The sequence below is a fragment of the Barbus barbus genome, assembly GCF_936440315.1.
Source record: "Barbus barbus genome assembly, chromosome: 8".
In the NCBI taxonomy this organism is placed as follows: Eukaryota; Metazoa; Chordata; class Actinopteri; order Cypriniformes; family Cyprinidae; genus Barbus; species Barbus barbus.
Window position 1 is genome coordinate 23,222,694 of NC_136736.1, and position 12,422 is coordinate 23,235,115.

General features: G+C 36.0%; 1 protein-coding gene across 3 annotated transcripts in view; it reads right to left on the bottom strand.

Annotated features, from left to right (window-relative positions):
* The window catches only part of LOC306874182 (amyloid beta precursor protein binding family B member 2-like), a 60,502-nt gene extending 49,369 nt beyond the window's left edge, over positions 1–11,133 (bottom strand). For 2 of the 3 annotated variants that reach the window (XM_079424021.1, XM_079424020.1), the window contains exon 1: positions 11,045–11,133. The gene's annotated coding sequence lies outside the window, so the exon portion shown is untranslated. The remainder of the gene's footprint in view (positions 1–11,044) is intronic. The other variant, XM_079424022.1, reaches the window with a different exon arrangement.
* Between the last annotated feature and the right edge of the window lie 1,289 nt (positions 11,134–12,422).

Sequence of the window (12,422 nt, forward strand, 5' to 3'; positions counted from 1 at the left end):
GAATCAGGGGGAGGTGGTGCACGCAGCTGCATTTCTCAGATCTGATCCAAACTTTTATTCAGCAAACACAATGCCACATATGCTGATTCCACAGAAGGGACAAATGCACAACCACACAATTAAAAGGGTAAATTTGGTCCATACATTGCACCATAATCCCGTCAATAGTTTATGTTTACAACATGGTAGTCCTGCAATTATTTCCCAAGCTTCACATTCATTTGATGGTAAATTGCAGGAAATTAGAGAGAAGTCATTTTTATTTCTTTTTTTATTTACATTTATTTAGATATAAAAAAGTATGAGAGAGAGTGGGACAGAATCAGGAAAGGACCACGACTCAAACCCGGGTTGCCTGAATCGCAATTGTGCTATATGTTTCGTCTAAAATAAATAAAAATGTGCAATAATTTAAAATCTAGTCACCTTTGGTTGCAGTTTGTAAAATTTTGTGCATATTTATGGTTTTATCAAATGTCATGTCATATGGTGTCAAACATCTCGTTTCGCAAACAAATGACATTTATGAAATGACTCTTTCAAAAGTCAGTCAAAAAGATTTTTGAACTTGTTTGTGAATTACTGGTTTGGTTCAGTGAATCATTTAGAGCCGTTACTGACTCCCTGCAACCTGATCTCATGAGAAAACGCATTTTATGTTTAGCTGAATTGGTTGGGGATTTTGAATGAATGAGTAAAAAATATATGATTTTTAGGAAAAAAAAACAAGCATGAAGGTCCACCCTAACCTCACCCTTAAACTTAACTGTCAGTGGGCCGTAAGCAGATCATACGAACACGTACAAATGCAATTGTTAGGGATCCATCGATGCGATACTCAGGATCGGTATCGGCTCCGATACGGTCATTTTCTGCGGATCGGGTATCGGTCAGATGACACCGATCCAAATCCGATATTGTGCGTATACTATTGTGTTATTGTTGAGCCCCACGAAAGGCACAAAAACATTATAAAGCACCATAACGTTTTCGTGCACTATATTTCAAGTGTTCTGAAGCTGTTCCATACTTTAATCTGAGGTACAGATGAATATTTAAGTCTTTAAATTCCAGTTCAGGTAAACTCTTCTCTCTGCCGCGGCTGTTTGTCATCCTCCATTCAGCATTCAAACTGCGTGTCGCGTTCGGTTACTACAGTCAACCTCTCTTCAAGAGCGCACAGTTACTGAGATTTAAAACTGTTAAAAGAAAAGGATTAATAAACGTACGCACAGATTTAATACACTACGCATCAATATCTCTTCACTTTGAACGTTTCTATGCTGCGCGCTGTGACTCCATGTCGCTTCAAGCGCATCATTCTGCGCACGGGATGCGCATAAGCGCTTTCTGCTGCTCTATATTGGAGCCTTACTTTTGCGCAATGAAAGATTATTAACAGTCTTTCTTGTTCTGTCCTATCTATCATATGTTGCTGCCTTCATTACTGTGCTATAGATTTAAAAGAAATGTCTTTTAATTTTATAGTAGCCTATATATTTATATATAAATGTATTTGCTTGTTTTTTCATGAATGTATTTTACAACAATTCAAAGAGCAATGTGTATAATTTCACCAGATTTAGTCCTACACTTATTCACTTTTATTTGTAAATAAAAATGTTTCACTAGGTTTTATAAAATTATTGTGCACCCATGATTTTTCTAGAGTATCTTTTGCTATATTATAAACCAAGTTTATAATAGTATTTTTGTCATAGATTATGATTATATATTTTTTCATTTGTTATTTTTCATTAAAATGAAGTTATTGATATGTAGTAGATTGTGTTTAACACACAAAAGAGTAACACACACAGACACACAGAAGTATGGAAATTCTACATCGATTTAAAACAAAAAAACTGCGCTGGTATCGGATTGGATCGGTATCGGCAGATACTCAGAATTTTCAGGATCGGATCGGATCGGTTCTGAAAAAATTGTATCGTTGCATCCCTAGCGATTGTATGAATTCAGCACCAATTTTCCAAAATGTTACATATTTACAAGCTACGATGAGAGTGTGATGTTCCATTACTGAAATCAAATTATTTTTACGTTTTGTCTGTTTCTAAACGAACCACAAAATATAAAAAATAAGTACAGATATTTGCAACAGAGATTCGTTGGGTTAAATGGTATCCTAAAAAAAATGACTTCATTTAAAAAACATGCACACACACACAATTATTTCACAACATTTACATTACATTACATTTAGTCATTTTAGCAGACGCTTTTATACAAACGACTTACAAATGAGGACAATGGAAGCAATCAAAATCAACTAAAGAGCAATGATATGCAAGTGCTAGGACAAGTCCCACTTAGCCTATAACGCAGTACACGTAGTAGTTTTTTTTTATATATATATAATAAATAAAAAGAAAACAGATAGAATAGAAAAAGAAACCACAAATGCAAAAATGAGGATTATTACAATGACAGCATCAAACTAAACCATTTCTGAACAACTATCTTTGATCTAGTGATTGTAGTTTGTCAGCTAAAAAGTTATTTGGCTCCTAAATGTTTTATTTGACCGTTGTTTCAAAGCAGCCTGTGGCTATTCAGCTTCACAAAAAAAGTAGCCTGCAAACTCTAAGTTTACAGCCTTCATTTAGTTCCCGTAATCATGTAATCTTAAATGAACACTTCAGCAGGCTGAAGCTCAGTGCCTGCAGTAAAAGCACCTTCCTGTAAAACAATATAACAGAGCAATTAACCCAATGGTGCAGATGTACCCCTGTCCTACATACACCCCCCTCTCATCCTTCAGCTGCAGTCTCTCCACAGCACCACCCTCTCGGCCCCCTTCTCTCCCTCTCTCTCTCTCTCTATCCCCCTCTGACTCACTTTTTCCTCAGTCAGCAAGTCCAGACCCTTAAAGAGGGAGACAGAGACATAGTGCAGCAGCCTGCTGGAATATAAACCAACACACACACACACAGAGAGAGTATGCCCAGAGGACTCCGCTATTAGCAGTGACATCACATCGCTTACCTAAAAAAAACCACACAGTCTGCAACAAGGATACCAGATCCTTTATGAAGATGGTTCACTGACAATACACTGACAAAGTCATATCATTCCAGTCTGCTGCTGGTGATGTGTGTATCTGTGTGTGTTTGTGATAAAGAAAAGATGGAGAGTCAAAGAGAACAATGGGATAAGAAAGAGTGCGGAATAAATGGATATATAAATGAGTGAGAAATATTCGATATTTAGAATTTATTAAATATTTAGCCTAATATATTTCACGTTTTTAGAGGGTTCGTCTCAATCAGTTCCCTTGTTCAGTAGTCAGGGCACTGATCAGGGAGTCGGCTATTTTAAGGGCTGTCTCAATCGCAAAATCCTTCCAGTGCACTGGAGCGTTCGCTCCCTGAAAAATCCCACAATGCACCGCAAAAACTAGGGAGCATCGGCGCTCACTATGCTCCCTCACCGGAAATAACGTCAAATTTCTGAAGCGTGAAACATAAACCACACGAGCCAACTCGATAAATATAATACGATTTGAAAAGACAAACCGTTTTTTATTGTATTTAAACAAACACGCATCGCTAGACAGGTAATGAACACATCTAATTAACATTTATAATTCATATTTGGCTGAAATTTTGTAAGAACATGTAACAGAACAATGTGTTTAAAGAGAATTAAAAAAAAATATCAAAAAGAGATCGGTCCTGTCTGTTGTTTATTAATTGCAGGGAACTTACCAGTGACCGTGTACACGATCTACTGATTCACGAACTCGGGAGCTAGGGAACTGATTGAGAAATATCAGTCTTATACATTGCAACGCTCAACAATAAGAATGGCCTGCTGGTTTGAGGCCAGTGTGAGAGTTTTATGGCTGTGCCACAATCTCACTTCATCTTACATTCGTTGACCTTTTTAAGCCCCACAGACTTAAACATTTTCTGAATGGTGTTGTGATTCTGTATATTTAACATAGGTAGCTGGCTAACAAAGAGGTTTTGTCAAAATTAAATTGTAAGACAGTCTTGAAAGCATTATAATTAGAATGGGTTGAAAACAACAGGCTAATTTAATTAAACAATTACACACAAATTAAAGTTTGTTTAGAATGTTGTTAATTTAAAAAAGCAAATTAAAGCCTTTTATTTAAAAAAATTTAAAGATATATTTTTGTTTCTTGGCAAATGTAGGGTAAACGTACCTATTAAGAACACGTACCTATTAAGCCCACTTCCATTTTTAAAATCTGATTATAAAAAGGAAAATTAATTTATTATCCAACTTGATGTCTTAACCAATTGATGTGTTTGTTACTATATACCTCCTGTAATTTGAAGTCATTCAGATCATTGCACACTGAGATATGAGTCTCCATGTGTTCACTCTGTCTGGCAGCCATTTTGAAAGCTGTCTAAAAACTTTCACCAAAAGAGGAGCCCCTTAAATGTGCGTTTTTTAGATGTTTAAGCCTTTATTTTGAGTAAGTTTCAATACTTATTGTAAAATTAAGAGATTAATGTTCAGACTTTTGCATATTATAACCTGGAACTTGGATGTGGGAAATAATTACATTAGATCCAAAAGATAGATTTAGCAGCATAGCGCAGATGCTACAGAACACAGTTAGCTGACTAGCTGTATAGGATTGTGTGCTATGCTAATATATTACTTCACAGGCATTACTGGCTTGTACTTTTACATCAATAATATTATAAATTGACAGTTTATTGCTGGTCTGTGGATATATACTGCTGTAATTTTTAAAGATTTCATATTATTTTAAGGTGAGCTTAAAGGGTGCACTACTATGAAAATCACACAGCTTCAGTGTGACATCAATAAGAAAAAGTATAATTTCATAGATATTATTAATGATAGTTGTTCATATTAAAATATGTATGAACTTAATACATGACCTAGACTATTTATTTATCACAAATCCTGTCATTTTAATAAATATTAAATGAAATGTATTAAAAATTGTTGCTGCTCCAATTAAGCTCAGTGTGCTCTCTTTAAGCTCTTCCACATTGAACGTCTGTGTAAATACTTCATAAACAGACTTTAAATATTAACTGATGGTTGTCACTTTAAGTTAAATGGATTATGTCAACTCAAATCTGCAGACTGGCTCTGATCTTTGCCAACTAGCATCAAATTCTTCAGACTGTAAATTGGTGGAAAATCGGGGCAAAAATCGTGTAGTGTATTCCTGCCATAAGAGACTATAGATAAGTTGACATCCATTTAAAAAGAGGCTTCATAATGAGGCTAGTTTCTGCGTTCATCCCCATGAATTAAATGTTTTATTGGTTTGTTTTATTTGATTTTTGATTGTGTTACTTAGCTGAACGTGGACTAGTATAGATGTTGCAATGTGCTTAGATGACACTTCTTTATGAATGACTTGAATGCCTTGTTGCTTGATTCTAATTTTCTTTTTTTGTGATTGACTTTGTAACTTCAAAAAAATATATTTTTACAATTATTCTTTCAAAATTTTCCTTAAAATAAACAATATTTTTTAATAAAACATGATGTGGGCTTAATGGGAACAGGGGTGTGCTTAAAGGGTACAAAAATGTACCCATTAAGCACAGCCAGACTTTTTGAATGGAATGATGTATCTCTTAATTGAAATGCTTTTGTCATTTAAAATAAAATTTAATATTTTATTTTTACTTAACTTTTTGTACTGCAACCAATACCTTGTGCACTAAAAATGTCTCAATGTAGATTTTGGTGAGCTTATAGGTACGTTTACCCTATCTTATAAAAATTTTGTGGTGGGGCAAGTAAAACTAATTAATTTGACCAAAGTTAAGTTACTTCAAAGTAGCCTGCGGCTACTTTAGCTTAACAAAAACAAATATATAGTGCTAACTTATTTAAGTTTACAACCTTCATTCAGTTCCTGTAATAATGTAATAAATGAACACTTCAACAGGCTGAAGCTCAATGCCTGCAGCAAAAGTGATTTCCTTTGCACACATTAAAATACATTTCTGGAGAAAAAACTGATCATTTTTGTGGTGATACAAGTGAAAATATTGAGCCATGCCAAAAAAATAAATGTGAAAACCGAAATTTGCAGGCCGAGCAGTATAAATATGACAGCAGCTGCTGCATCATATGAAGGAATGTTCTGGGTTTAACACAAGCTATCTACAGCATCTGTGCCAACAGAAAATAATTTGCCCCTTTGTTTGTAAAATCGGCAAAAGTAATGTTTACACTAATGCATTTACGAAGGAAGTTGACAGAGCTTAGCTTGTTTTGAATCCGGAAAATTCAGACAAATCGTTTGTTACAAAATATTAGACAACGAGACAATATTTTAATTTTGCATGGTGCTGGAGAACTTTAAGCCCTGTATATGACAATTTCAGGCTGTCACTTACCAAAAATGCTAGTTTATGAACATCCAATGAGGCAGCCGCCATATACCCTAAATATATGCATCACTCTTTACCCTACAATAATGTAGGACTACCACCAGCCTAAATATCCTGTGACAACAAGCACATTTACACCCAAACAAAATCATGTTTCTGCATACTCTGGCAGTCCGTGCACAGAGAACCCAGATAATATGGCATGGCTTTGTGCTAATAGTTGGCCAAAATATAACCCATGATGAATGTTATAACAAACATTGCATCATACAACAAATCCTGACGAGCACTGGCTCTGAAAATAAGACTTTATGACCACAACAGCCCTCAGCAAAACATTCCAGAAGGCTCTCATATCCCCGAAGCAGCGACCTTATCCCAACCAGAGCACAAGGAAATCTGAATCCTTAACAAGGATACTATTTTCACTAACCGAGCTGCTGTTGCACAACAGACAGGCACGAAGTGAAGGGATAAAAGTCAAGTTTAGAATATCAAGAATTGGGGTTTAAAAAGACAAGAGCCACTGAAAAAGAGGTTTGCACTAAGATTTTGCTGACAGTTTTTATGCATGCAATATGATTCAAAGTCCCAAAACCAGCACTCAGTATTTGCGACTTAGATTATCTCAAATATGGCACAAAGTAGCAATTTTTATATTCTTTTATACTGTAGCTTTGTATGGGACAACTACTGTGGGGTCCAAAAGTCTGAGAACATATAGTCTACACACATTCAAACCAACCAGAAACAAACCAAATAACTGAGATTATCGTATAGGCTAAATCAAGAACTTTCACATTACAGTCCCCTTGCAGTTGACCGCCTTCCTAAAATTCAATGACAGCTAAATATTTTTATGTATACTGTGAAAAAAAAAATAGTTGAAAGAACATACAATATGTTGAAAGAAAGAAAAGACAATATGTTGTTTCCTAAATTAAATAACTGGCTTTAATGTTGTGATGGTATTAAAGCCAAAGAATATGATTGCAATTATTATCTGGAGAATACTTATCCTGTATTAAGCTGACAGTATTTATTTTTTCTATCCACTATTAGAGATATCTATCATAGTTCTTCAACATACTTTTTTTTTTTATTATTTCCTAAACAATTAAATACTTATTAGGCTATTTGTTATTAATCTCATGATTTCTGAAGATTTTCGAAAGCAGCAAGAAACAAAGCTGAAAGAAATATATTGGGAAAATATAATTTAATAATTAACATTGAATTAAAGTATTAATTTAACAAGTTAACTCTGAAATTAAATTAAAATTAAAAAATTGCATTTTCTCTCAAATACTTTTCTCTTTTTATGTGCAAAAATAAATCTATATTTGAATGCCTTTTTCCAATCAAAATTATGCAAAATATTATTTTTATAAATGGGCTAGTTCAGGCCAGAGCTAGTAATTTTATTATCATTTATTTAGCTTCATGTCATTCCAAACACAATAGTCTTTCATTCATCTTCAGAACACATATGAATATATTTTTGTTATTCTCTCATCATTTTTGTCCATTCATTGAAAGTTTATATAACCACTGATAATGATTTAGGTTTTTATTCACATACAGGTACATCTCAACAAATTTGAATATCGTGAAAAAGGTCAATATTTCTTGTCACTCATTTCAGAAAGTGAAACCCATATATTATATAGATTCATTACACATAGAGTGAAATATTTCAAGCCTTTATTTCTTGAAATGTTGATGATTATGGCTTACAGATAATGAAAACCCCAAATTCAGTGTCTAAGAAAATTAGAATATTACATAAGATCAATAAAAAAAGGATATTTTAAACAGGAATGTCAGGCTTCTGAAAAGTATGTTAATTTCTATGTACTCAATGCTTGGTTGGGCCTCCTTTTGCATGAATTACTGCATCAATGCGGCGTGGCATGGAGGCAATCAGCCTGTGGCACTGCTCAGGTGTAATGGAAGCCCAGGTTGCTTTGATAGCGGCCTTCAGGTCATCTGCATTGTTGGTTCTGGTGTCTCTCACCTTCCTCTTGACAATACCCCATAGATTCTGTATGGGGTTCAGGTCAGACGAGTTTTCTGGCCAATCAAGCACAGTAACACCATGGTCATTGAACCAGCTTTTGGTACCTTTGGCAGTATGGGCAGGTGCCAGGTCCTGCTGGAAAAGGAAATCAGCATCTCCATAAAGCTTGTCAGCAGAAGGAAGCATGAAGTGCTCTAAAATTTCCTGGTAGATGGCTGCGTTGACTGTGGACTTCAGAAAACACAGCGGACCAACACCAGCAGATGGCATGGCAGCCCAAATCATCACTGACTGTGGAAACTTCACACTGGACTTCAAGCAACATGGATTCTGTGCCTCTCCACTCTTCCTTCAGACTCCAGGGACCATTTCCAAATGAAATGCAAAATTTACTTTCATCTGAAAAGAGGACTTTGAGCCACTGAGCAACAGTCCAGTTCTTTTTCTCCACAGCCCAGGTAAGACGCTTCTGACGTTGTCTCTGGTTCAGAAGTGGCTTGGTAGCCCTTTTCCTGAAGACGTCTGAGCGTGGTGACTCTTGATGCACTGACTCCAGCTTCAGTCCACTCCTTGTGAGGCTCTCCCAAGTGTTTGAATCAGCTTTGCTTGACAGTATTCTCAAGCTTGCAGTCATCCCTGTTGCTTGTGCACCTTTTCCTACCCAATTTCTTCCTTCCAGTCAACTTTGCATTTAATATGCTTTGATACAGCACTCTGTAAACAGCCACGCCTTTCAGTAATGACCATCTGTGACTTACACACTTTGTGGAGGGCATCAATGTTCGTCTTCTGGATCATTGCCAAGTCAGCAATCTTCTCCATTATTGTGGTTTCAAAGAACAAGAGATACCCAGAATTGATACTGTAGGGATGGTCGTTTATTGAGACTCAAATGTAAATACTCTAATATTTTGAGATACTGATTTTTGACTTTCATGAGCTGTAAGCTCTAATCATCAAAATTAAAACAAAAAACTTAATAAGTTACAAGAACTTCTTCATGATATTCTAATTTTTTGAGATGTACCTGTATAAACATTGACTTAACACATGAGTTCAAACCTTATTGTTTCTTGTGTTTAAAGTATGCACGTTCATCAATGTTTATATGTAAATAACAACCTAAACTAAAAACTTAATCATATAACATGATTGTGTCTCTTCAGAGGAGTTGGATTAAATTGCTCAATTCATATTTTATATGACTGTTACAATGTCTTTATGTACTTTCTGAAAAATTTGAAGATTAAAAGATTAATTCTAAAGATGAACAAATAAATAATGTAGCCTAAATAAATATAGAAGTTTTATTTTTGGGTGAACTATCCCTTTAAATTTGAAAGATAGCCTACAACATTTTCACTGGGGCCTAACTGTTGTATATATTATTAATATTAATGTATTACTAGTAAGCCTATTCATTTTTATACATTTCTAAATCAGATTGTTAATAATATTTCTATTCATGCACAACTCTAGAGCTTATAAACAGTGCAGCAATGAGAGGAAAGTCAAACCCATGAAGCAATCACACCCCACATCTCTAGTGGATTACAGTGGAAGACCCAGGGATGCAACTCAGTGGAAATGACCGCTTATAGTTTACAAACACACTTACAAGATCATAAACAAACAACCACCACTACAATTTCATCTGGCAATAGCATTGCTTCCCAGAAATGCAGCAACCAGCTTTGAAGTAACAACAATTCCCAAAGCTGCCCTCAATGTTGCACCTTCTACATTTCAGCCCTTGAATTATAGGACAGCTAGTGATCGCAAACGCCTTACTGTGAAATATTTCTACAGTATAATTGGCTATTGTAGTTCTGCACACGGCTGGAAGGAGCGGAGACTGTGAAATGGTTTTTATAGAGAACATGTCTGCTCTTGGAGATGTCTGTGCCTGCCGCAGCGTCGTGAAACAGGACGAGTCTCGCCACTGCGACGCGACGCGCACCTACAGCACACACAGGCTACTAACAAAATACTAACGATTCTTTCAAGCGCACATGCTGGTGCTTTAACATAAACAAACAAGCGCGTTTGCCTCAGCCCTGTATGAGAGACTATAGATTCCATCTGCTTTGACTTTTCCATTGGCCTGGCCTTGAACAGGGGGCCGGAGCCTGCCATAGACCTGCGACGTGAGGCGCGTCAAAATAACCGCGGAGAAATAACGTTAAACGTCCCAAATGGCTCTTATTAAATACTATATACATCCTAATGTTTAAGTGACATTAATAGTAAAACTGAAGGATCAACAGCGAAGCACACAGTGAGCGGTTAAGTCAAGCGAAATTCAGGAGGGCTGCGACCCCCGTTTATAATGGATATGATATAACAGCACCAAATACGCGTCAAAACCGCTACTATGTATCAAGCGATAGCGTGTTTGTTACTGTAGCAAAGCTGAAGCGTTCGATTAATGTAACGATCATATTCGAAACAGTTAGTCAGATCGCGTCTATTAGTCTTCTGCTATCTCTGTTTGGGCGAAGCACGTCAACTTCATATTTCCAACCTTTCAAACTCATTACCAACAAAAGTGGCAAACGGCAGGAATTGAATCATCTCGAATCATAAATCAGCTGCTCTTATGTCCAGGTTAAATATTTTGACATAGTACATCACTCACCTCAGATGTCAGCACCCTCTCCCGTTCTCCTCCTTTTTTTCTGCTTCACCTCTCTCGTCTATTCTCCTCTAGCGATGTTCATTTGAGTCGGATCTTTTGAATGAATTGGTCGGACCGATTAGCAAGGCTGTAGTTCTTTGAATAATTCAAATATACACCAACACATTTCTTTTTCATTTTCCTTTTTTTAAATAAATGTACATTTATGATTTTATTTTATGTTTTTTTGCAAGGCATAGTAAGAAAATAATATATGTAATCTTCATATGATAATGCTCTAAATGCTTTTCAAAGTCACCACAAAACACAAATTTATGGCCAATATAGTGGGGTTAAATTCTTTTTATCAAAATTAGAACGCTCAATCCAAAACACAATTCCAAAATATTGTTTATAATATGTTTTTTTCTAAGTGATCACAAGAGGAGCTGTTGCTGTCATTAAACTTTGCAAGTTTATAGTTTACTGAAACAATATAGCCTATTATTGCACATATATAGCAAATAATATGTCGTGCCGAGATGTCAGATAAAAGAACCAGTGAATTGTTATTAATCGGCTCATTGACAAACTGTTCGAAAGAACCGATTCACTTAAACGAGTCGGACTTCCCATCACTACTCTCCTCCCTTCCAATCCGTGTCTCCCCGGAAGACAGCGGACCAATCAGCCAGCGGACCACAGGAAACACATTCCCGAAGAGAAGAGAGAGCGTGACGGAAAGTTTGGAGAGAGAGAGAGAGAGAGAGAGAGAGAGAGAGAGAGCCTTAAACAATTTAAGGGAGGAATAAACTGGAGCAAATGTACCGCTGCAAACAGAAACTGCCAGAAATAATAATTCAAATCTGATAATAAATAGTATGTCAACATGCACTCAGAAAGATTTTTCTTTTTGAAAGATAGTTTAATAGTGCAGGTAAAAAAAACTTTGTGTGTACTTAGTAAACTGCAATTAAATAAGGATCCTATAAAGGTAATAGGATCTTCGTTTAAATTAGGTCTTACTAATTAATGAATGGATTTCAGAAAAGATCCCATAACCTTACTTTAATGAGTTCAGGGGCTAGCAGCTGTCCAGTGTCTAGACTGTTATATTATACTGTTACATCATCTTCATTGGGAGAAGGCGGCACAGGAGGAGAACGGGAAGCTTGTAGCTATTCATGTTAAACAAGACAGCCATTAACCATCTGTGCTCATAAATGTCTTTGACTGTGTGTGTGAGAGATAGGGGGAGGGTGCAGACTTTTGGTGTGAACTCTGACCCAACAGACTGCAGCAGGCAGTTCATTTGACACTCCAGGGTAAATTGAATTCCTGTGGCCTCCTCCTCTGTCTGAATTAGGACATGTGATTTACACTCGAAAATGTATCTTTT